The sequence below is a fragment of the Papaver somniferum genome, chromosome 9 (genome assembly GCF_003573695.1).
Source record: "Papaver somniferum cultivar HN1 chromosome 9, ASM357369v1, whole genome shotgun sequence".
Classification (NCBI taxonomy): Eukaryota; Viridiplantae; Streptophyta; class Magnoliopsida; order Ranunculales; family Papaveraceae; genus Papaver; species Papaver somniferum.
This window is the reverse complement of record NC_039366.1, coordinates 177,177,992-177,201,924: the sequence shown is the minus strand read 5'-3', so window position 1 is coordinate 177,201,924 and position 23,933 is coordinate 177,177,992.

The window sequence follows — 23,933 nt, the reverse complement described above, 5'->3', positions numbered from 1 at the left end:
TTTCGTAGCCATAACAATGAGAAAACAAAGGCTCTCGATAATTCTTATACAGTGTCATAGTATTATTACATAGCATCAAAGTTCTCATATCACAACTTCGACAACAACACTATGGTGATATGCACCACTCCCCCTTAGTCAATACTTCGTCTCAACAAGAAACCACTCCCCCTTACATAATGACCCGTAAAGCACGTAAATCATATGTATTTGTAGTGTAAACGACACATTAATTCTCCCCCTTTTTGTCAATAAAATTGGCAAAGGTACGAAAACGGGATCCTAATGAAAATTTTCATGGAGACACTTCAAGACCAAAGAAAAGTACATACCAACTTATTTAGATGCAATCATAAAGCCGAAGCTAAATACATTCATCACGGAGTTTATAAAGATACAAGATAACTCCTCAAATATTCCACAGCCGCACTCCCCACAAAGATATAGAAATTAAGCGCAAGTTCAAAAGAGCTCTCCCCCATATGATGTCATTCCCAAGAGAACAACAAGAGCGACCTTACATTTACAAAGAAGGATTTTATTGGACACCAAAAACCATAAAGAAATGATTTTCTATATCCAAAAAACTCAATTAAACTAATCACAAGAGAACCCATGATTAATTTAATCGGAATACACAACCAAAATAACTACAAACGAATCTGTGATTAGTCTAGTTGGAAACGCTCAAATAAGAAGACTTATGGAGCCGCACAGTATATACATAAAATATGGATCAGGGAAGATCAATACTGCAGAATATAGAAGGATTCATTATATTTTCCATCACTATTTGCACAATGACATACAATAGACATAATCCTCGTAAACAAAAGATTTTAACCTATCTTCCATCAATAAATGACATAATAGGCTTAACTTTTGTTTGTCAAAAGTTCATCGATCTTGTATCAATACATGCATATCGACATATGAAAGTCATAACTTTTGACAGGGTATGGGACAATCATAGTTCACGGATGCAAACACACATATCCCATAACATATTGCAATATATAAAACCATAAAGATTAATACTGCAAAAATTAATCTTTGTCCTTAGAAGGTAGAATCAATCTTTTTCGCACGTATTTACACCAAGAGTGGTTACCAAAAGCGTATAAAAAGATTTTCTAAACAAAGAAGAACATATAAAGTCATTAAAGACCATGCATCATAGTTCACATAAGATGATTGTGAACATTCAAGAATCCCATAGCAATGCGTACTACTGCCCATTCTTGAATTTCCTTCTTTGTGATTCACCAACATCATTCTTGTAAAATCTACAAATGAGCTTATAAGAGAATTACTCCAAGAATCCAAGTGCCCAAGTCCAACATAAGTAGAACAAGTGCGACGAAATGGAGCAAATTACTCGAAAACAAGATACGGGACAAAGACCAACCTCAACTCAGTCAAATTTAGGACTTCTCATCACCATTTTGAAGAGAACTCAAAGAGGAAGAGAATGCAAAAAGGAATGAGGTCATTCCGAGTTCGGACGAAGAAGTTACGGCCAAAACAATAAGAAAGGGACATGGATCATTCTAAGTACTCTAAGCAAATAATAAATCTGGCTCAAGTTTATAGACATACCTTTTTAGAAGAATCCAATAGAATTCTACAACCTTACTGAATATAATCCGTGCGCCCCAATTCTTGTGCATTCCTCACCGTATACATAGCAGGGCGTTCCTTGGTGAGGATGCACTTACAACACACTCAAGTTGTGTTGAGGTGAACAATGTCTTGCTTACCACAAGTGACTTTTCAAATATCATGAAAGACATCGCTTTTAGAACCTTCCATATCCAAATCCAATTTTCCAAAGAACCTTTTAAGTTCCAACATCATGGATACTGCCTTCTTCATAATCATGGAATTTTCTGGGAGATCATTCCTTTTCACACTCAAAACATCATTGAATTTCTTTGGTATCCACTTTTGAGTGCGTTTAGGAACAATCGGAACCTTCTTCCCATTACTCTCTTCAAGATTTGTAGAAAGAGAATTGGATTGACTATTCTTTTGCAAGTTAGTCTTTCTCCAATTGGGATCATCGGATCTTGTCTTCGTCTTTACGAAGTTATCCTTTTGATAACCATTACGATTGTTAAAGGGTTTCGTATGACGTTTATAGGCAAATCTAGGTTTATCAAAATAATGATTCCTTTGCCTAAAGGTTGGACAGTTACAACCTGTAGCATTAAGGGGATTAGCCTAAACATATGATCTTGGTTTCACAACTTCTTGTGATGCCCAAACAAGAGCATCATGAAGTTTCTCATTCCTTATACGGAAACAACATCTCCTTTCCAAGTGACCTTTATTTCCGCAATAGTGGCAAACATAAGGAATGTTCTTACCTCGATCTGTATGTGCTGACTTTGGAGGTTGATATACTTTGCTCTTTCGAACCTTAACTGCCGGTGAAGGTATTTCACTTTTCCCATCAGTGGAAACCTTTTGTTGAGAAGAATCACTAGCCTTGACAAATTTTACCTCTTTGCTAATACTTGGAGCATTTATTACCTTATAGCCCAATCCTCGTGTATCACGATGATTTTTACTTGCTCCTAGCATAGTGGTTAATTTGCTTAAACTAGTATTGAACTTTTTCAAGTCATCTTCCAACATCTTGATTTTATCAAGAGCAGCAGCTAAATCAGCCTCAAGGCGTTTTTCTCGAGCGAGACAAGCATTTTCTCTGTCATCAAAACTAATTTGTTGAGAGTTAAACCTTGCTTCGGATTCTGCAAGTTTCTCTTCAACCAAAAAAAACTTTTGATAAAGATTATCACATTCAAGTGACTTCATACGTAGGTTTTCCTCAGAATCCTTGAGGATCGATTCGTTAGAACGATTCAAAAAATAGACACCTGCGTAACATCTTCTCAATTTCTTGTTTTCTCTACATAGAGGAGTCAGAAGAGGTGAGACATGAGAAGTTGTAATCTTCTTCATATTCCACGAATCCAAAAACTTAACATACTCTGAGACTTCCTCATCAACATCTCTATCAATATCTGAATCACCTTCATCAGAAAGTTCATCCAACTATTCTTCTAGGAGAGTTTCCCAATCAACAGTTTTTACGTCAAGAGAATGTTTAGATATTGACTTAGATGTGACAGTTCTCTCAGATAAATCCAAGCTTTTAGAATCATCTGGTAATTTCTGAAGTGGTACGTTATTAGAGATAGACTCGTCCATAATCATATCGCTACAAACACAAACTTATAAGGTCTCTAACGTGTTTGCCTGCTCTGATACCAATTGAAAATGCGGGGGTACAACAATCTCACCCAATATTTCGATTAGCAATCTGTATGGACTAACTCTAGTATACTTTTAAGAGAATCAACTAGACAGTCAGACTCAATCTGAATAAAAAGTATATCAAGGAGTTAATATCTCAATCTCTCGATTTGATCTTTACTCAAGCAAATGGAAATCTGCGAGTCTTTATCAAATACTAGAGATATAAACTTAGATGGTACCAAAGACCAATATCCAAGAATCAATCAATTTCCAATCAACAACCAAAGGTTGGATTTCACAATTGATCGATACAACACACAACCTGTGATATTTCAATTATATATCAAAATATAATGCGGAATAGAAATAACACAGACACCAGAAGTTTTGTTAACGAGGAAACAGCAAATGCAGAAAAACCCCGGGACGTAGTCCAGATTGAACACCACACTGTATTAAGCCGCTACAGACACTAGCCTACTACAAACTAACTTCGCTCTAGACTGTAGTTGAACCCTAATCAATCTCACACTGATTCAAGGTACAGTTTCGCTCCTTACGTCTCTGATCCCAGCAGGATACTACGCACTTGATTCCCTTAGCTGATCTCACCCACAACCAAGAGTTGCTACGACCCAAAGTCGAAGACTTTAATAAACAAATCTGTATCACACAGAAAAGTCTACAAAGATAGATAAATCTGTATCCCACATATAAACCTAAAAGTTTTATTCTGTCTTTTGATAAAAATCAAGGTGAACAAGAACCAGTTGATAAACCGGACTTATATTCCCGGAGAACATCCTAGTATTATCAATCACCTCACAATAATCTAAATCGTATGGTAGCGAAACTAGATATTGCGGAATCACAAACGATGAGACGAAGATGTTTGTGATTTCTTTTTATCTTGACCTATCGGAGATATACTCTCAAGTCAATTATTCCAATTGAACTCGTACAATAGAAAATGACAAGATCAGATCGCTCAACTACAAGAGAAGTAGTTTCGTCTAGCTTCACAATCCCAATGAAGTCTTTCAGTCGTTAATCGACAGGGTTTCGAGAAGAAACCTACGCTTAAAGGAGAATCGACTCTAGCAAACCAACTAGTATCACACATGAGGTGTGGGGATTAGTTTTGCACAGTTGCTAGACATCTCCTTATATAGTTTTCAAATCAGGCTTTGCAATCCAAGTTACCTTGGTAACAAAGCAATCAATATTCACCGTTAGATGAAAAACCTGATTTATCCAAGCTAATATCTTTAAACCATTAGATCGAAACTTATCTTGTCACACACAAATGAAATGTATTCATTTAGGTTTGAGTAATCATACCTAAACGTGTACATTGGTTGGTTCACAAATGGTTGACCAATGGTTATCCATATGAGTGCTTTCATATCAACCGTATTCATCTTTCTCATAACTAGTTCAAATGAATCATAAGAACTAATTCAAGAGTTGTTCAATTCCTTAGGTCGTTATACATAGACACAATTGAAACAAAATCAGTTTGATTCATTTGAATCAATTCATGAACAATATACCCACAGTTTGCAAAGATTGCATTCCTTATAATTTATTGTTTTAAGTCCATGAACTACCGATTTGAGAAATAACCAGCTTGGGTACGCGTACGGGTATGCGTACCTTAGCTACCGGATTTTGAGTTGGTTTTAGTTTCCAAACTCAACAGACTTTTTCGGGTGAAAAAGTTCCGCCAGTACGCGTACGGGTACACGTACCTAAGGTGACTGGTTTTTGAGTTCATAAACTTCAAACCCAGCAGAATTTCGCGGATGTGAACTTCCGCCAGTATGTGTACGGGTACGCATACCCAACCTGTCTCCTTAACCAATACAACATGCACACATATGCGCGCACTTGGTTTCCGGCACATGGATTTATACACAAATGTGTGAACACACTAAATGCTTACATCCATAGGTGGTTACATATTCTCAACTCTAGATTTCAATCATTGAAACATTCTTTTATAATGTATAGAGATAAAAAATCGACTATCGTCATCAAAGCTATTTTCAAGATTGAAACGTCATCATGATTTTCGTCACGGGTAAAGATGAAGATGGTCAAAGCAAAAGCTTACCAACACGTATTTCGAGAAAAAGATAGGCGAGTAAACTCGGCTCGAAATAGCCAGTGTGTATGTATGAAAACTATCATATTTATACGACTGTTGTCTTAAGAGTAGGATATATAGTAGATAGACTCGTGAGTTACAAGATGAGTTCAAGTCTTCACATACCTTTTAGTCGGATGAAGTTCCACCGGTTCCTTGAGTAGTTCTTCGTCTTTGAAAGATAATCGCCATGGAGTCTGGAGCTCAACTATTCCTAACTATCCTAGACCGAGACTTAGTCATAAGTATACTAGAAATCAAGACATATAGTTTTGATCACTAATATTGACAAACATGCTTGATATAGCAACACATGCGAGTTCGACCAAGCAATGCTCTAATACTTAGTAATAAAAATCAAGATATAGTTTTGATCACCTAAGATTTCGAAGTACTAACCTAGTGTTAGAGCATAGCTTGGTCAACCTCGCATGCGTTGCTATATCAAGCATGTTTGTCAATGTTACTGATCAAAACTATAAAGTCTTGATTTCTAGCCTATTAGCTAAGTCTCGGACTAGGATAGAAAAAGTGTAGTTGAGCTCAAGGACTTCATGGTGATTCAACGACAACGACGAAGATCTACACCAAGGAACTGTGGAACTTCATCAACAAAAAGGTATCTGAAGACTTGAACTTATCTATCACTCGAAAGTCTATCTGTTCTTCTCCTACTTCTTATGAGACAAAAGTCGTATGATATATAGACTAGATCATATACAATTGATAATTCGAGCTGAGTATTCGTTGCTTATCTTTTAATCGAAATCATGTGTTGGTAAAGCGTTTCGCTTTGATCAGGCTTATCTTCACCTAGTGACGAAAGTCATGAAAGTTTCAATCACTTTGGAAATTGCTCTGACGAGAAAGGTTTGTTGTTCTTCACGACTGAATATCGCCCTCTGAGAATGTTTCAATGATTGAAATGAGAGTTTAGATTATATAACCATGTATTCCTTGAACCGAAGTTTTCGAACTTTGTTGATCAAGAGAAATCGGTAGGATTGCGGATTTGGCTTTCCAAGTACGCGAACTGACGGAAGTTCTCGACCGAGAATTTCTGTTGGGGTTTCCAAAACTCTTTTGTGTGCTAAGTCCGCGAATTGGCGGAAGTTCTCGACCCGAGAATTTCTGCTGAGTTTGGAAAACTCAACCGATTAACTTAAGTCCGCGAACTTTTTTGTGAGCTTAAGAGGTTATGATATAAAGATGTGCTCTGAACATGAAACATTAATTATTAAGGAATGCTTTATGCAAACCGTGGCTATAATGTTCATGAGCCGATTCTAATCGAATCAAATCATCTTTGTTTCAATTGTGTCTTGTGTAGTTACATAAGATCTCATAGCAATTGAACAACTCTTAACTAGTTCATTTGAGTCAATTGAACTAGTTATGGTGAAGAAGAACATGATTAATATGAGATGCTCATATGGTTGACCTTTTGGGCTATCATGTTGAACCAACATACGTGTACTCGTTTGGGCATGGTTTTTCTCAAACCCAGTAAACGTGTACCCAAGTGTGTGTGACAAGCTATGTATTTCGATCTAACGGTTGAGAGATATTGGATTGAATCTAAATCAGGTTTTCATCTAACGGTGAATAGAGTTTGCTTTGTACCTAAGGCAAAACCCTGATTTGAAGGCTCTATAAAGGAGACTTCTAGCATTGAGAAAACCTAATCCCCACACGTCTGTGTGCTACTAGTGCTCTCGCTAGAGTCGATCTCCATTAACTCTTGAGTTTCTTCTCTAAACTCGAGTTAACGACTTAAAGACTTCATTGGGATTGTGAAGCCATACCGATACTACTTTTATCGTAGTTGTGTGATCTGATCTTGCATCTTCTATCGTACGAGTACAATCGATTGATTGGCTTGAGATCGTGAGAGTTCTCCGATAGGCAAGATAAAGAAGTCACAAACATCTTCGTCTCACTGTTTGTGATTCCTCGACAATCCGCTTGTGTACTCAGGAAGGATTGTAGAGAGGTGATTGATTAATCTAGGTTGTTCTTCGGGAATATAAGTTTGGATTATCAATTGGTTCCTGTTACCTTGATTTTATATCTAAAGACGGAACAAAACCTAGGGTTTATCTGTGGGAGACAGATTTATCCTTTTGATAGATTTTTCTGTGTGAGACAGATTCATTTATTATCAAGTTTGTGATTTTGGGTTGCAGCAACTCTTTGTTGTGGGTGAGATCAGCAAAGGGAATCAAGTACGCAGTGTCCTGCTGGGATCAGAGGCGTAGGAGTACAACTGTACCTTGTATCAGTGGGAGATTGGTAGGGGTTCAACTATAGATCAGTCCGAAGTTAGCTTGGAGTAGGCTAGTGTCTGTAGCGGCTTAATACAATGTGTATTTAATCTGGACTAGGTCCCGACGGTTTTCTGCATTTGCGGTTTCCTCGTTAACAAAACTTCTAGTGTCTGTGTTATTTCTTTTCCGCATTATATTTTATATAATAGAAATAATACAGGTTGTGCGTTCGCGATCATCAACTTCTCTAATCCAACTTTTGGTTGTTGATTGTAGTTGATTGATCCTTGGACATTGGTCTTTGGTACCGTCCAAGTTATCTCTCTTTGATAAAGACTCGCTATTGATTTTAGCTTGAGTAGAAATCAAATCGAGAGATTGAGATAATAACCCCTTGAGGTACTTTTTATCTAGATTGAGTCTGACTGTCTAGTTGATTTTCTAGCAAAGTATTTCGGAGTTATTCCATACAGATTTCTAAGAGAATATTGGGTGGTGTTGTTAGACCCTCGCTTTTTCAATATTGTCTATTGTTTTTAGACGGTCGAATAAATCAGCACATGCATCAATAGTCAATAATATATTCAAATAGTATGATTCTTCAGCGTCAGGAGGAAAAAACATACCTTCGAGCAATTGCAAAAACTTATTTCCCGATTTTTCATTTTTAATTAAGCCAGAGAAACTGTTATGAGAAATCTTGGTCGTATAAGCAAGTGTAATTGATTGTATAATATAATATTCAAAATAACCCAACAATATTATTTTATTATTAACATCTTCTTCTGAAACAACTTATATTGATCTTCTTGAATCAAAGATAACTCTTTGTTGTCCTGTGGTAACCAACGTACGACCTTTGATTCTTTTTAATGTATTGAATGAGCGCATAAGCGCTATGCAACTTCTGGTAGTCCATTATATCCTGCATCAATCTACTGATAATCTTCATCTTTTGCTCCCACCACATGGTTCGTGCACCATACACTTTATTACCTGTTTCAAAGAGAACTGGTGAAAACACTTGGGGTACCAAAATACACCACCAACTTTTTCGTAGGAAACCTGTATGGCCAAACTTAATTACAATTTTGAGAGTTCAACTTAATGAATCTCAATCAAGGAATAATATCTAGAGTTATATCTCTTTCTATCATAATCAAAAAGTTTACAAAGACTAGTTTGTGAACCTGATTTATGTATGAGAGTACTTGGGTGATTCCAAAGATCAATTTCCAAGTAATCAATCAAGTTGTATCCAACAAACAATGATAGATGTATCTACTTTGATTGATTTATGTACAACCTATGATATTTCTATTATAAAGATAAACAATATAATGCGAAAAAGAAATAACACAGATATTAGAAATTTTGTTAACGAGGAAACCGCAAATACAAAAAAACCATGGGACCTAGTCCAGATTGAACTCCAAACTGTATTAAGCCGCTACAGACACTAGCCTACTACCAATTAACTTCAGACTGGAATGTAGTTGAGACTGAATTAAACCCTCACAACAATTCAGTTACAGTCGCGCTCCTTATGCCTCTTGAATCCCAGTAGGACTCAGCACAAATGATTTCCTTAGTTGACGTCCTTTACAACCTAAGAAATGCTTCAACTCAATTGAAGACTTTAAACCAATATGCCTCCCACAGATAAGCCTATATGTGTGATTTCCTTTTGGATCGTAGATCAAGGTGAGAAAGAAAATCGGTAGCAATAGACAAAGTCTAGCTAACCTCAAATCAGAACTTATGCTACCCGAAGTGCAGCCGAGATTATGATTCACCTCACAAGTATTAAACTTGTGGATTCAATCAAAGTATGAGAGGAAGAGAATTTTGATGATTTCTATCTATCTTTTTCAAGTGAGCAGCTCAACAATAAGGATACTCGAGCTATCAAGATAAAAGATATTTGAACCTGGCTTCACGAATCCCTATGAAGTCTTTTTAGTCGCTAAACCCTAGAAGGGTTTTAGGAAGAGGACGACTCTAGTTTACAATTAGGACACACAATAGTAGTGTCTGGATTCAAAGATCCAAGTTATTTGAGGTTCCCCTATTATATACTTTCAAAGCATAAATTGCTTTATGTTTAAGCTAAGATAGCTTTGGAAGCAAGCAAACAATATCCACCCTTAGATGAACCTTTGAAATATAATTGACATATCAAGATATAAACTCTGGTTAGGATGAACCGTAACCGAACCGTGTACAAAGACAATGTTCATGAATGGTTGGCTAAGACTAGCCAACTGAACTATAAGCTTAAGCACTTTCATAAACCACTTAGGACTTCAATCTTGAATCACAATCATGTGATCAATTATGTTTATAGTGTTTTTAGAGATTGTTCAAATGATAATTATCTCACATAAATAATTTTTATGTGCATCTGAAATTATTTGACTTGGCAAGTACATATAATTAAACCTTGTTCGTGAACATATTTTTCATGGTAAGTGTAATGGGTATATGTACCCTTAGGACAAATTAAATTTCTGGAACATAGAGAACTTTTCCGGTATGTGTACCAGGTTTGGATACCATACTGATTCCAAAATTGACATATCTTTTTCAGTACGTGTACTGGTTTTTGTACCGTTCCGGGTTCACGAATTCACAGGCTTTTTAAGGTAAGCATACTGGTATGCGTACCAAAAAGTTGATGTCGACATATAGCTACTCCGGTACGTGTACTAGGTACATGTACTATAGTTTCGGACCTATAACAGTTTTCCCAGTTTGTAAGACTGGTATGCATATTATTGTATCCGAAAATAATAGTAGTTTTATATTTCTCTCTAAATCGACTCGGAACATTCCCAAATAACATCAATGACACATATCATATAGTTTCAAGCTATTTTCGAATGATAATCTTGAATCATAATTAGATTACGAACAATAAATTGTCCTTAACCGAAATTCTTCAAGTATGAACAAATGTTCATTAAGCTTAGTCATATATTCTAGAACTAATTACCAAGATAAACTTGACTCGAAATTCTTGATATGTTTACAATAGTCTAATTAGTTATGCGACATAGTCTCATGGATAGAAAAATGAATATAACTTGAGATATAGGTGGTTCATTCTTCATTTACCTTTTGTTGAAGAAGTTCTCCAAAAGCTTCGGTTGATCTTCGCCTTCAAATGGTAGAACGCAATGATGACTGTCGTGATGTCCGTTTCTCAACTACATCTTCTATCCTAATCCGATACTTAACTAATTGAAGACTAGAAATCAAGATATAATTTTGACAACTGAATTTGACAACAAGCTATAGATGGAAACACTTGTGAGTTCGACCGAGCAATACTCTAACAATCCCCCCCTGTTAATTTTAGTGACAAAACTATAAATACCTAAGGATTAAAAAAAAGGATCTACAAAAACTCCTCCAATCCATCATGATTGATTTCCTTGGTTCTTCAACTCCTTGAATTCTTCGTTACTTCAAGTTGCAATGATTTTGAACGTGTTCAACTCAACATCATTGTTGATGAAGATCCGTATCCATAGCGATTACAACTTTTGAAAACAAATATTCTCAATTATCGTTATACATAAATATGAACTCACAAGTGTTGCTATCTCAATCTTGTTGTCAAATTTAGTTGTCAAAACTATCAATACATATGGATTTTAAAAAAATAAAGCTATAAAAACTCCTCGAATCCATCGTGCTTGATTTCCTTGGTTTCTTCAACTCCTTGAATTCTTCGTTACTTCAAGTTGCAAGGATTTTGAAAGTGTTCAAATTAGCATCGTTGTTGTTGAAGATCCATATCCATACCGATAACAACTTTTGAAAGAAAATATTCTCAGTTGTCATTATAGAGAAACATAGTATTATTATCTTCTCCAAAGTTCAATTGTATCACAACTTTCAAGTAATATTATGTTGATATGTTCCCCCCCTTAATCAATACATACATATGTTGCATAATTGGTGAAACCTAGGATCGTAATGAATTTAACCAAGAGATATTACAAGATTTAAGGAAGTTAGAGATAGTACATAAAAACATGGTTAATATGTAACTCCTCATATCAACTTTATTTAGATGATATCACATAGTAAGAAAAAGAAATTTAAGATACAAGCACCCTTTGTAAATTCCACCGCCACACACCCCAGAAAGATATAACAATTAAGCACCAGTTCATTTAAGAATTCTCCCGCATTCCAAGAGAACAACATGAGTGACCTTTCTTTGAAAAAGAAGGATTTTGTCGGACATTCACAACTCACATGGATTTGTATCCTGAACATCGACTTAAATTAATCTCAATTCCAGTTACGAACAAAGAGATAATTTTAATCAGTATGACTCAACATAAAAAAATCTTACAGAGTGTATAGTGCACTAATAACACAGAAGTGTGATAAAAAAATAGACCAATACTGCGAGATATTTCTCAAAGAGTTTGTTCTAATTTCATTTTTAAAAACATAATAGATTTAACTTCGGAGCATATATGAGATATCAGTTCAATTTACAAAAAGTAAAGGAAACATATATCTCATAAGACTTTTGCAGTAATTAAACCAATAATGATTACATACTGCAATTTCATCTTCCAAAAACTCTAGAATTTAGATAAATAAATCTAAAAACATGCAAGATGAAAATTGTTGAAAATAGCTTGTGTAATCACAATATTTGCTATGCCAAACCCTAATTATCCTTCTCAAAAGCAATAATAAATTCTCACAAGAAGTTTCCTAGTATTTAAAGTCTTTGAAATAAAAAATATCATCTTCAAACTCCTTATCAACGACTGGCATAGGAACATACGATTCATGAATGAAAGAGTTAGTTCCTGCAAACCTGTTAGGTTGTTGTTTGACAAGTGCTTCTTGTAGTTTAATATATTTTTGTAGAATCATCTTCAGTCCATGCACCTCCTTCTTGGTTTTCTTAAGTTCTTCAAGAAGAGTTTCCAACCTTTTCTGATTGGAGCGATCCGCTCTTGGTTTCTTCATATTCTTCCTTTTTTTCTTAAGAGATGAGTCAAAAGGATAGGATATCTGAAAAGGCGAGGGTAGCCAAATATACCTCAAGCTAAAACTTTTCCTACCTATAAGTTCTTTCTCCGAAAGTGATTGTCTATGGACTGAGTCGATAAAATGCAACTAATCGGTTCATACTTCGTGTGATTGTCTATGAATACGAGATCGAGACAATACAACAACGAAGTATGTTTACTTGATAAAAAAGGTTCGGACTTAACCAAACACAATATGATTGCTTATCAAGTAAATAAGAATTAACGTTTGTGTAATTTATTTTTATTATAATAAAATAATTATAATGCGGAAATATAAAGTAAATGACACAGCAAGATTTTGTTAATGAGGAAACCGCAAATGGAGAAAAACCCCGGGACCTTGTCCAGAATTGAATACTCTCAGGATTAAGCCGCTACATAAAATTAGACCTAACTTCGTATAGTTGAGACCAAGTAACTAAACCTATAGTTCACATAGTTCCATTTGTATTCCCACGCCACCAACTTATGAATAAGTCACGTACTTGGAACAATTCCTTTGGTTCGTATTCCAAACAGTAAAGGATAGGCTTGCACATACTCCGGTACGGCCCGGTTCTCCTATGGAACCGGTCCATGTACCTGGTGTTGACCGGTACTGAAATTTGAGGACCAGTACCTGTACATGTACCTGGTGTTGTACCGGTACTCCGGTACCGGGTTTTTTACCTGAAAACAACATTTCCATAAGTTCAATGTTCAACATTACATATTTAAGTTCAACATTTCCATAAGCTCATTTTGTTACAAAATACTAAAAAGTAAAACCAACATTTCCATAAGCCTGTCTCAACGAAAAGAAACGAAATGCAATCATCTTGCAAACAAAAAGGATGGCTGCAGTGATGACATTCAACATGGTTTCACTAATCTTTCTTCTTGTTAGGATTTCTTGGACAATATTTCAAATGCTTTCGTAATCCAGCAGTGCCATTTATTGTAATGTGAGCAGCATATTTGTGCTTGCAGTGATGACATTGAGCATGAGTTTCACTAATCCTTGTCATTTCCAACCAAACATTAGATTTCACTTTGCCGTGCTTCTTTTTGTTATCACCAACTTCAACCGCTTCAGCTGTATTTGTTGGGGTTGCATTTGTAGTTGGAGTTGCATTTGATGTGGTCATCTAACAAACATAAAACACAAACACAATGTTGGACTGAGATAGAGCAATGTAAGGAAAAACACTAACTGTTGAAAAGCAAGAACATATAGTAAGTCAGTAACTGAATTAGTTATGCACCTGTAGTTTGAAACAAGATTAAAAGGGTTTTGAAGCATACATAGATTATACCACTTGAAAACAATGGATCATGTATTGTAACCTCTAATTGTAGTTTTTATCAAAACATAAGTTCAAAAATAAGAAAACAACTCCACCAAAGATACAGTTTCTTCTTCCTCAACACCTGATCAAACCCAAAACAGTAAAAGAGCTCAATGTCTATCTAAAGGACTCATACCGTATTCTCTCAAGCTAGAAATACAAAATCTTCCCAAACTAATACAGAGTGAGATTTTCTTACCTATAAATCAAACCCCTAATATGCAAGAACCCTGATTTCCGGCTAACTAATTCAAGCATCTGAATCTCAAAAATAACAAGCATCTGAATTTTACATAACACATTACCACTTCCAAGTCTAGTCAATGAAAAAGAAATAACAATCATCATCTGAATCTCAAAAATTCATATGGTTTCAAAGAGTTGAACTTAATTGACTACTCAACCCTCATTTACCATTATAAAACCAAACAACTTTTAACTCAATTCTGACATACAAACTTGCACATACTGACAGAATAATATTATCAACTAAGCACAATTGAATTAAAACATGAACAAATCCAAGTTAAGAAATACTTCTAGTGAGACATACACATATTGTCATACAATAAAGATACAACTAAATCTTCATAATTGCAAAAACATTCATAGAATCATAGTTATCACTTATCACACTGTAGTACAGAGTACAATCAATCTATGTATATTCATTATAAGATGTATTGCTCAATCAATCTCAATTCTCAAACCCTAAATCAATCTCAAACTCTCAATCAATGTCAAACCATAAATCATTCACATCAACAAGGTTAATTTCATAAGATAGATTGCTCAATCAGAAGAAGAAGAATAAGTAAAGACTGTAAAATAACTTGGAAACAAAAAGGTGTAGATTGAATCTGATAGACGAAGAAGAAATTGGTATCCTTGGCAGTCAGCACTTAACCTGCGTGAGTATAAACACTAGGGTTAGTTGATTAATCAAGCAATAATGTAACTTAAAATCGTTTTCAATTTCTAGGGTTTCCTTTTGTTGAAACAGAAAGGAAATCGAAAAGATTACCTGATTGATTGATTGGTACTAACTAGTAAGACTTGAATCACTTGATGATGATGGTTGATTGATTGGTGAGCGTAGCCGTAGTTACTCAGAGATGAAGAGGCTGCTCTTCATAGCTTCAGAGAGAAAAAAACTAAGAAGAAAGAAAAATGAGAGTGAAAGAGTTACTCAGAGAGTCAGAGTTAGAGATTAGATATTAGGGCTCTCTAAATTGGACGGATAGGATTAAAAATAGTAAAAATCTTAACGGCTCAAATTAATCGGTACAACTGGGCCGGTACAGGCCGCTATTTCTCCCAGAACCGGTGCTTGTACCGGTCTAATCCGGTTCTTAATCTCCTGTCCCGGTCCCTGTACCGGTTACTCCGGTACCAGTTCGGTTCCGGTCCGGTATTTTCGGTTCCATACCGGTCCAGTCCATCTCAACCGGTTCTTGTGCAGCCCTAGTAAAGGAACAACAAATCTGTTTGGTATCATCTCTATTCAACCAAGTGATATGAGTCGGACAAAGGCTCTTCTGTTTATCTTAACATAAACTCCTTCGTCGGGTTCTTAGATCTATCTTATGTTCAATTACCGAAGTAATTGTTAAGATTTTGCAATCAATACTTTTAATCACAAAGAATCGTATTGATGCCGATCTACACAACTAATCAATCCAATCTACCACAAGGATAAACCGATTATAGTTGGATCATCTTATTCCGAAACAAGTATTGTGCACACCAAAGATTATGAACCCCAAATCAGAAATCTTCAACATCTTCTTTGTCTTCAAATCTTATTAGATCTTCAATAAACACCTTCACACAACAACTTGAATCTCTTGTGATCAATCACGCATAAAACGGAGTCTGTTAACAATGGATTATCACAAGATCGTCTTTAGCACTAACAACAGTCTAAAGATCCCTGTCGAAACTTCGATCTAGTTTGAGTGAATCTTATATCAGAAGAGAAGATTCTCAAGCATAAACAAACTAGGTGCAATCAAAGTTCAACCACCATTAGTCAATCAAATCAATCGAAAACACGAGATAAGCCGCAATTATCTAGTTTCCCACCAACGGTACTCTTAGAGATTCTCAATCCCAAAGAAGACTTTAAACTGAGCGGCCATAAGAGATTTCGCCTAATTAGGTTACTCTCCTCTCCGAATAGGCGGCTACATCAGTAACAACACAACCGAGGAAGTTTGCTGTCACGAAGGATTAGTTTGCTAGAAATGCAAACTTCAAGTATTTATAGACAAGGAAGTTTGGACACCAAGGAATTTCCAAAACCGAAAATATTCTCAAGATATGCAATATATTCCAAATTCGGTTTCCATAATTCCTGGAAATGCTCTGTCCAAAATAATGACCAAAAATATCTTTGGAAAATCTCAACTAGTAAATGTACATTACTATTTCTCATTTTCCTAAAATAAAAATTAACAACCTTAATTAAAATATTTTTAACTTATTTATATTTCGATCCTAGGATTTTCTTCCTGTAGCTATTAAGGAATAACTTTGAACAATAAAAGATAAACATTATTGTACGTGTTCAAAGTATGCCGACATCCTTACTTTGTAAGTCCTCTTTCATACTTACAACCTTGAAACCGATTTGCCACACTTCCAAACAAGTTTAGAATTGGTTCATCTGACTTTCAAGAACTATGCGATTGATTAAGAAACATTCAATCACAAATCATGGGTTTAATGGTTCTACCAAAACAAGTTTCGGTTCTACCTCCATGTGAGTACTGTGCATAGTCATACTAGCTTCCAAAATTCGTTCGGTTAGGTACTAGGATCGGTTCCCCACATATATATGGTATCTAACTCATATGTATTGCACATGTCCATAGGATCGATTCCCCTTTGCCTAAAAACATGTTGCACATGTCCATAGGATCGGTTCCCCTTTCTGCTACAAACTTATTGCACCTCATACAAGGATCGATTTCCCTTTGTGATGTGTTGCACCTCTTCATAGGATCGGTTCCCCTTTACCTAGATTCGGTTCAACAAAACACAAACTCGATCATACCATCTCAGGTGATTACTTAAGATCGATTTCACTAATAAAAGTCATACCAATACACAAGTCATGACTTTTGAATAGTTTTACCAAGAACGCAAACAAGTCGTGAGCGGTTATACTAAATCACACATATTGGATGTTCACAAGATATGCAATGAATAACAATCCCAATAACGCCTGGCGATTTCCTTTTCGATTCATAAACAAGTTTATGAACTTACTTCGTTAAAACACATGTAAAACATTGTTTCCTAGGATGAAATCTTCACCTCATACCCATACATAATCACAATAGCATTTAAACGACTATGTCGATGTCTTATCTACAAAGTTTAATGGTTAAGCAATTGTTGATGGTGGATTTTCAACAAAGGTCAAAACCGTAAAATCATGATACTGCATGTTTCTGACTCGTCTTCAGGCATGTGACGATTCATATTTTACGAGCCATGATGAATATGTTTCTCGAAAGGCCTCCACTAGCTGAGCGTTCGATACCTCGCATTTCATCATGACCTCTATGTAGAATAACATAATTGGGCGGTTCTCCGTATAATTGAGGACTTAACGCCTTCTAGACGTCGGTGATACTCACTGTTCCCTGACTACATGAGAGAGACCCACCTCTACATAGGAGAACGATTGGGCGTTTCTCCGTAAGATTGAGAGCAATAACGCCTTCAGGACGTCGGTGATACTCACTGTTCCCTGACTATGTAGAGAAATCGTGTATAGATCCAGTCAGTACTCCGTAAGATTGAGATCATTAACGTCTTCAGGACTTCAACAACACTCGTTGTTTCCTGACTATGCACCTTCAGAACGGGTATGATGCTTTAACTGGCTAATATCCCTTCCGCAATAGATTAATTCTACCGTGCCATTCACCACTGAATTCCTAGAAGATAATCTATTTTATCTCATTACTCCAATTTCATGATCGAATCCACACTGATCTCATGAAATGTTAATAGATAATCTCATTACTCCGATTTCATGATCGAATCCACCGCTAATCTCATGGAATGGTAATAGTTAATTACTCTGATTCTATGTTCGAATCCACGATTCTACAGGATGGTAATGCTCATTTTATTATTCTGAATCCATGGTTGAATTCATGGATGGTCCTATGGATTGATAATAAACAACTACTCATTTTTATTACTCAGTTTCATGAATCATTCTCCACTGAATTTCATAAATTAGTAATAAATACTCAACAATCGGGCATCTGGAATATCAATGAGTAAGCCCCATAAAATGGTGTCAAGTGTACTCAACAATGATGCACGAACGAGCAACCAAATGCACGAACGAGCATTCGAAAATATGGACAAACGAGGAATCCTACACAAAACAAGAGAAAGAAAATAATAACATTAAAATAATAAAGAGGCGCCCATGGTCCGGGCCTTAGCCGTGGCCGGTCCCATGCCTCTTCCATTATTTTTCCTTATTTTTTTTATTTTCATGAACTCATGAAAACTCCTTCATTCTGGCAACTTTCCTTGTTTGAGCAAAACTCACGGTTTCTCCATATTTTCATGGTTTCATGAGAAAAAATAATATAAAATAGGGAAAGGTGTCGCAGGACCGGGCAACCTAGTCGGCCAGCCATGCCCTGGACGTGGCCGTGGTCGGTCCCACACCTTGCAATCACTTGTCCTTTCATAATTATTATTTCCCTAATCTCATGAAACTTCTCTGTTTCAACAAAACTCATGGTTTCTCCATAGTTTCACGGTTTCATGAAAAATAATAATATAAAATAAGGAAAGGTGTTGCGAGACCGAGCAACCTAGCCATCCGGCCATTCCCTATCCGTGACTGGTCCCACACTTTACAATCCCTAATCTTTCATAATTATTATTTCTCTCATCTCATGAAACTCCTAAGTTTAAGCAAAAATCATGGTTTCCTCATATTTTCTCAAATATTGCTCAAACCATGAAAAAGCCAAAAAATTCAAATGGTCAAATGACCGACTAGGCTACTCACGCCAAATATTAAAATATCAACATTTTAATATTTTCTGAATTTTGATCAAACGAGCAAAGTTCTACTTGCTCATTCGAGCAGAATCAAGAATTTCAGTCAAAGATCGAACTCTTCTGAAAATCCAAAATATTGCTCAAACGCACATCAGAAACACCGAAACTCTCAGGACTGAGACATGGATATTATGGCGAGACGGGCATGCTTCCTTGACCGACCAAGGCCGTCCCTAAGGCTTGCAAGGAGCCGGTCCCACACATTCTCATAATTTTGACCTAATTTTCTCAATTGCTCATATTGGGTCCAAACTCTTTCCAACCAACTTGGAATTTGCTCAAACGACCATTCGCTTGTCCAATGAACACCAAGGGACGGTTTCATGCCCTCTTGGTCGGTCCCTCACTTTTCCATAAATTAGGTTTTATCACCTAATGCTCAATCGAGCACTATTTCAATAAATGGTGAAACCGACATCTAATCATCATTCTTTCACCAACTGGCCAACTAAGGACCCTGGTGCATGCTCACTCGAGCACTTGGGCGCCATATGGACGTCCATAATCCCATGTGGACGGTCCCTCTACCACTCATGAACTGTTTTTAGCAATTCATCAATTGACGAACAATTGATCAAAAATTAGGGTTTCGAACAAACGCTCCACGAATTCATCATTCTGAGCAAGTTCATATACTAATAAATTTATATTGATCCAACAATCAACACCTGGATTAATTATGTATTATTCGGTAGTCTACCAATATTTTAATTAATATTTTTTGGGTCACGTCACCAATAAATAATTCGTCGAATTGGGAAATACTTGCTCAGTTGCTCGAATATTGATCCAACTATCAATATTCAGTAATTTATCGATAATTCTTCGAATTGGGCAATACTTGCTCAGTTGCTCGAATATTGATCCAACTATCAGTAATTTATCAGTAATTCGTCGAACTGAGCAATACTTGCTCAGTTGCTCAAATATTGATTCAACTATCGATATCAGATGCTCAGTTGCTCAAGTTTACAATATTTGCTCAGACGAGCAATATCTAAGAACGTCTAACATGTTCAATCCATGAATCATCGAGCATTCGATCACTCATGCTCAATTCAACAAAACTTAGACTCATTGTATAATCAGTCAATAACTGACTAATCAAATACACGTCTGCTTTGCATACTCCACGTTCGTGAGACATCAATCACGTCACATGGGGGGATATCAATTAGGGTTTTGGTATGACGGCCTATGACATGTGGATTCATCCACGACGAGAAATGCCAGTAAGTCGTGCAACGGTTGAAGGAGTTAGCAAAGTAGTGGGTGGACGATCAACCAAGTCTCCACACGACACGGAATTGGTTTTACCACGATCTCCCACTTTCCCACTCTTCCACTCATGAAACCGTCACACTTACTGGGATCAATGTGTTTACTATTCTGACAATATAAATAAGTCTCTGGATCCACGATTGAACAACAACATTTTTTTAGAGCAATCACTCTCAAAAATTCCATCAATCACCCAGAACTTATTCGAACTTCACAGTTCATCAATTTGCAGAAACCTTCAACACATCTACAATCCTTGATCATCATTGATCCCACACAATTCTCAGCTTCCCTCCTACAGATCAACCCATCTTCCTCTTTGTAACCGAATTGACTCTGGAACGGCCATTGACTTGGTATAGGCCGGAGTCCTACAGATTGATCTCTCGAATCTAAGCACTCCCTTTGCAGTGCATCTGTGTGAGGTTAAGCAGTTTACTCGGTTGAGGAGTCTCGTCCGCATGCTCGACTCTCCACTTTCCTAAAAAACCAGCAAATCGTTTTTCCCCATCTACAACAATAAACTTCATATTGTATTCCTTAATACTATTTCTATCTAGAGAGTTCATGCTTCGCAGTTTCGTTTTCAATATGCACGACTTGAAAGATACGTCAGGGAATGAAACAGTTCAAGTCAAATATCACTAACCTCAAGTGGAAGGATGATATTGTCGTTGTAGCTTCTTACTTCTTCACTTCTTCAAGTCTTCTCCATACTTGTAATGTCTCATATCCTAATACTTTCAAGCTAACCTATACGAAGTTGACTCTAGTACATAATCAAGCGACTCTTAAAATGAGTTTTGATTCACTAAAATATGATAACCAAACTTGACATACCAACGCTTGGTGGGTTCAACCGAGCTATGCTCTAACAGTATCTCATGTTTCTTTTTAGTTGGATGAGTATAAACAACCATTGGAGCATAGATTTCACGAGAATATGTTGTGCTTGGAGCCTCCATGATTCGTAAGAATAAAATGGATTTGTGAAACACAAATATATTGCTCAATAAGCAAGACTTCTTGTGAAAGAGATATGAGTCTTGAAGTATAAGATATTTACCATGCATTGTTTCAGAACAACAAGAGTTCACGTACTAGAAAAGATACATAAAACCTTGTGGATGGGGAAAAACAGTTTACTAGTTTTTTAGGGAATTGAAGAGACAGACGTGTTGTCGAGACTCCTCAACCGAGCAAACTGCTCAACCTCACACAGATGCACTGCAAAGGGAGTGCTTAGATTCGAGAGATCAATCTGTAGGACTCCGGCCTAAACCAAGTCAATGGCCGTTCCAGAGTCAATTCGGTCGCAAGGAGGAAGATGGGTTGATCTGTAGGAGGGAAGCTGAGAATTGTGTGGGATCAGTGATGATCAAGGATTGTGGATGTGTTGAAGGTTTCTGCAATAATTGGTGAACTGGTAAGTTCGAATAAGTTCTGGTAGATTGACGAATTCTTGAGAGTAGTTATTCGAGAAATTCTGTATGAACGATTACTGATGATGTAATTCTGTTCTTCAATCATGGATTCAGAGACTTATTTATATTGTCAGAGTTGTGAACACATTGATCCCTGTAAGTGTGGCGGTTTCTTGAGTGAAAGAGTGGGAAAATGGGGGATCGTTGTTAAAGTCAGTTCCATGTCGTGTGGAGACTTGACTGATCGTGCACCCACTACTTTTCTAACTCCTTCAACCGTTTGCATGACTTACGCACATTTCTCGTCGTGGATGAATCCACGTGTCGTAGACCGCCAGACCAAAATCCTAAGTGATATCCCCCCATTTGTGACGTGACTGATGTCTCACGAATCATGGAGTCTGTATGACAAACGTGTCTTAGTTAGTCATTTGTTGACTGATCAGACAATGAGTCTAGGTTTTGTTGAATCGAGCACTTTTGACAAATGCTCAGCGATTCATGAATATATGTTAATGTTGCTCGTCTGAGCAAATATTGTAAATTCAACGAGTTGTTGAATATTGATGAGTTACTGAATATATGTGGGTTATTCAAGCAACTGAGCAAGTATTGCTCAATTCGACGAATTACTGATAAATTACCGCGAATATTGATAATGGGATCAATATTCGAGCAACTGAGCAAGTATTACTCAATTCGACGGATTATTTACTGGTGACGTGACCCAATAAAATATTAATTAAAATATTGGTAGATTACGTATATTTAATTCAGATGTTTGATCGTTGGATCAATATAATTTAGTTTTTGAACTTGCTCAGAATGGTAATTCGTGGAGCGTTTGTTCGAAACCCTAATTTTTTGATCAATCCTTCATCAATCGACGAATTGCTGAAAATTGGTCATGAGTAAGGGAGGGACCTATCGCATGAGATTATCGACATCATATGATTCCCAAGTGCTTGAGTAAGCACGCACCAGGGTCCTCAGTTGGACTGTTGGTGAAGGAATGATGACAAAATGACGGTTTCATCATTTATTGAAATATTGCTGGGTTCAGCATTAGGTGATAAAACCTAGGTATGAAAGATGGGGACCGACCAAGAGAGCATGGGACCGGGTTTTGGTGGTCACGGGATCAGTTGTTGGTCGTTTGAGCAATCCCCAGGTTGGTTGGAGAGAGTTTGGGCCCAGTATGAGCAATTGAGCAAATTAGGTCAGGATTATGAAATCATGTGGGATCGGCTTTGTGCAATCCCTAAGGATGACTCTGGTAGGTCACGAAGGCATGCACGTGTTTTCGTGGTGTCCGTGTCTCCGTACTGAGATTTTCAATATTTCCTGACGTGCGTTTGAGCAACATTGTGAATTTTCAGAAGAGTTTCATCTTGACTTAAATTCTTGATTTTTGTTGGAATGAGCATGTATGCTCACTTGATCTATATTTTGTAAATATTAAAATAAGAGTATTTTAACATTTAAAATTGTCGTGAGAGGCTAGCCGGTCATGTGACCATGTTTCCTTTTGGTTTTTCATGATTCGAGCAAAATTTGAGAAAATATGAAGGAATCATGAATTTTTCTCAAACCAAGGAGTTTCATGAATTGAGAAAAATAATAATTATAAAAGACTAGGGATTGCAAGGTGTGGGACCGGCTGCGGCTAGGGTATGGCCGGCCGGCTATGTTGCCCGGCCCCGCACACCTTTCCCTAATTTTATATTATTATTTTTCATGAAACTGTGATATTATGGAGAATCCATGAGTTTTCGTTGAAACGGAGAAGTTTCATGAGTTTAGGGAATAATAATTATAAAAAGCTAGGGATTGTGAGGTGTGGGACCGACCACGGCTTGGACATGGCCGGCCGGCTAGGCTGCCCGGTCCCGCACACCTTTTCTTATTTTATAATATTATTTTTCATGAATCCATGAAGTTATGGAGAACTCATGAGTTTTGCGCAAACAAGGAAAGTTGCTAAATTGAAGGAGTTTTTCATGAGTTCATGAAAATAACAAAATAGAGCAAAAAAATATAAGAGG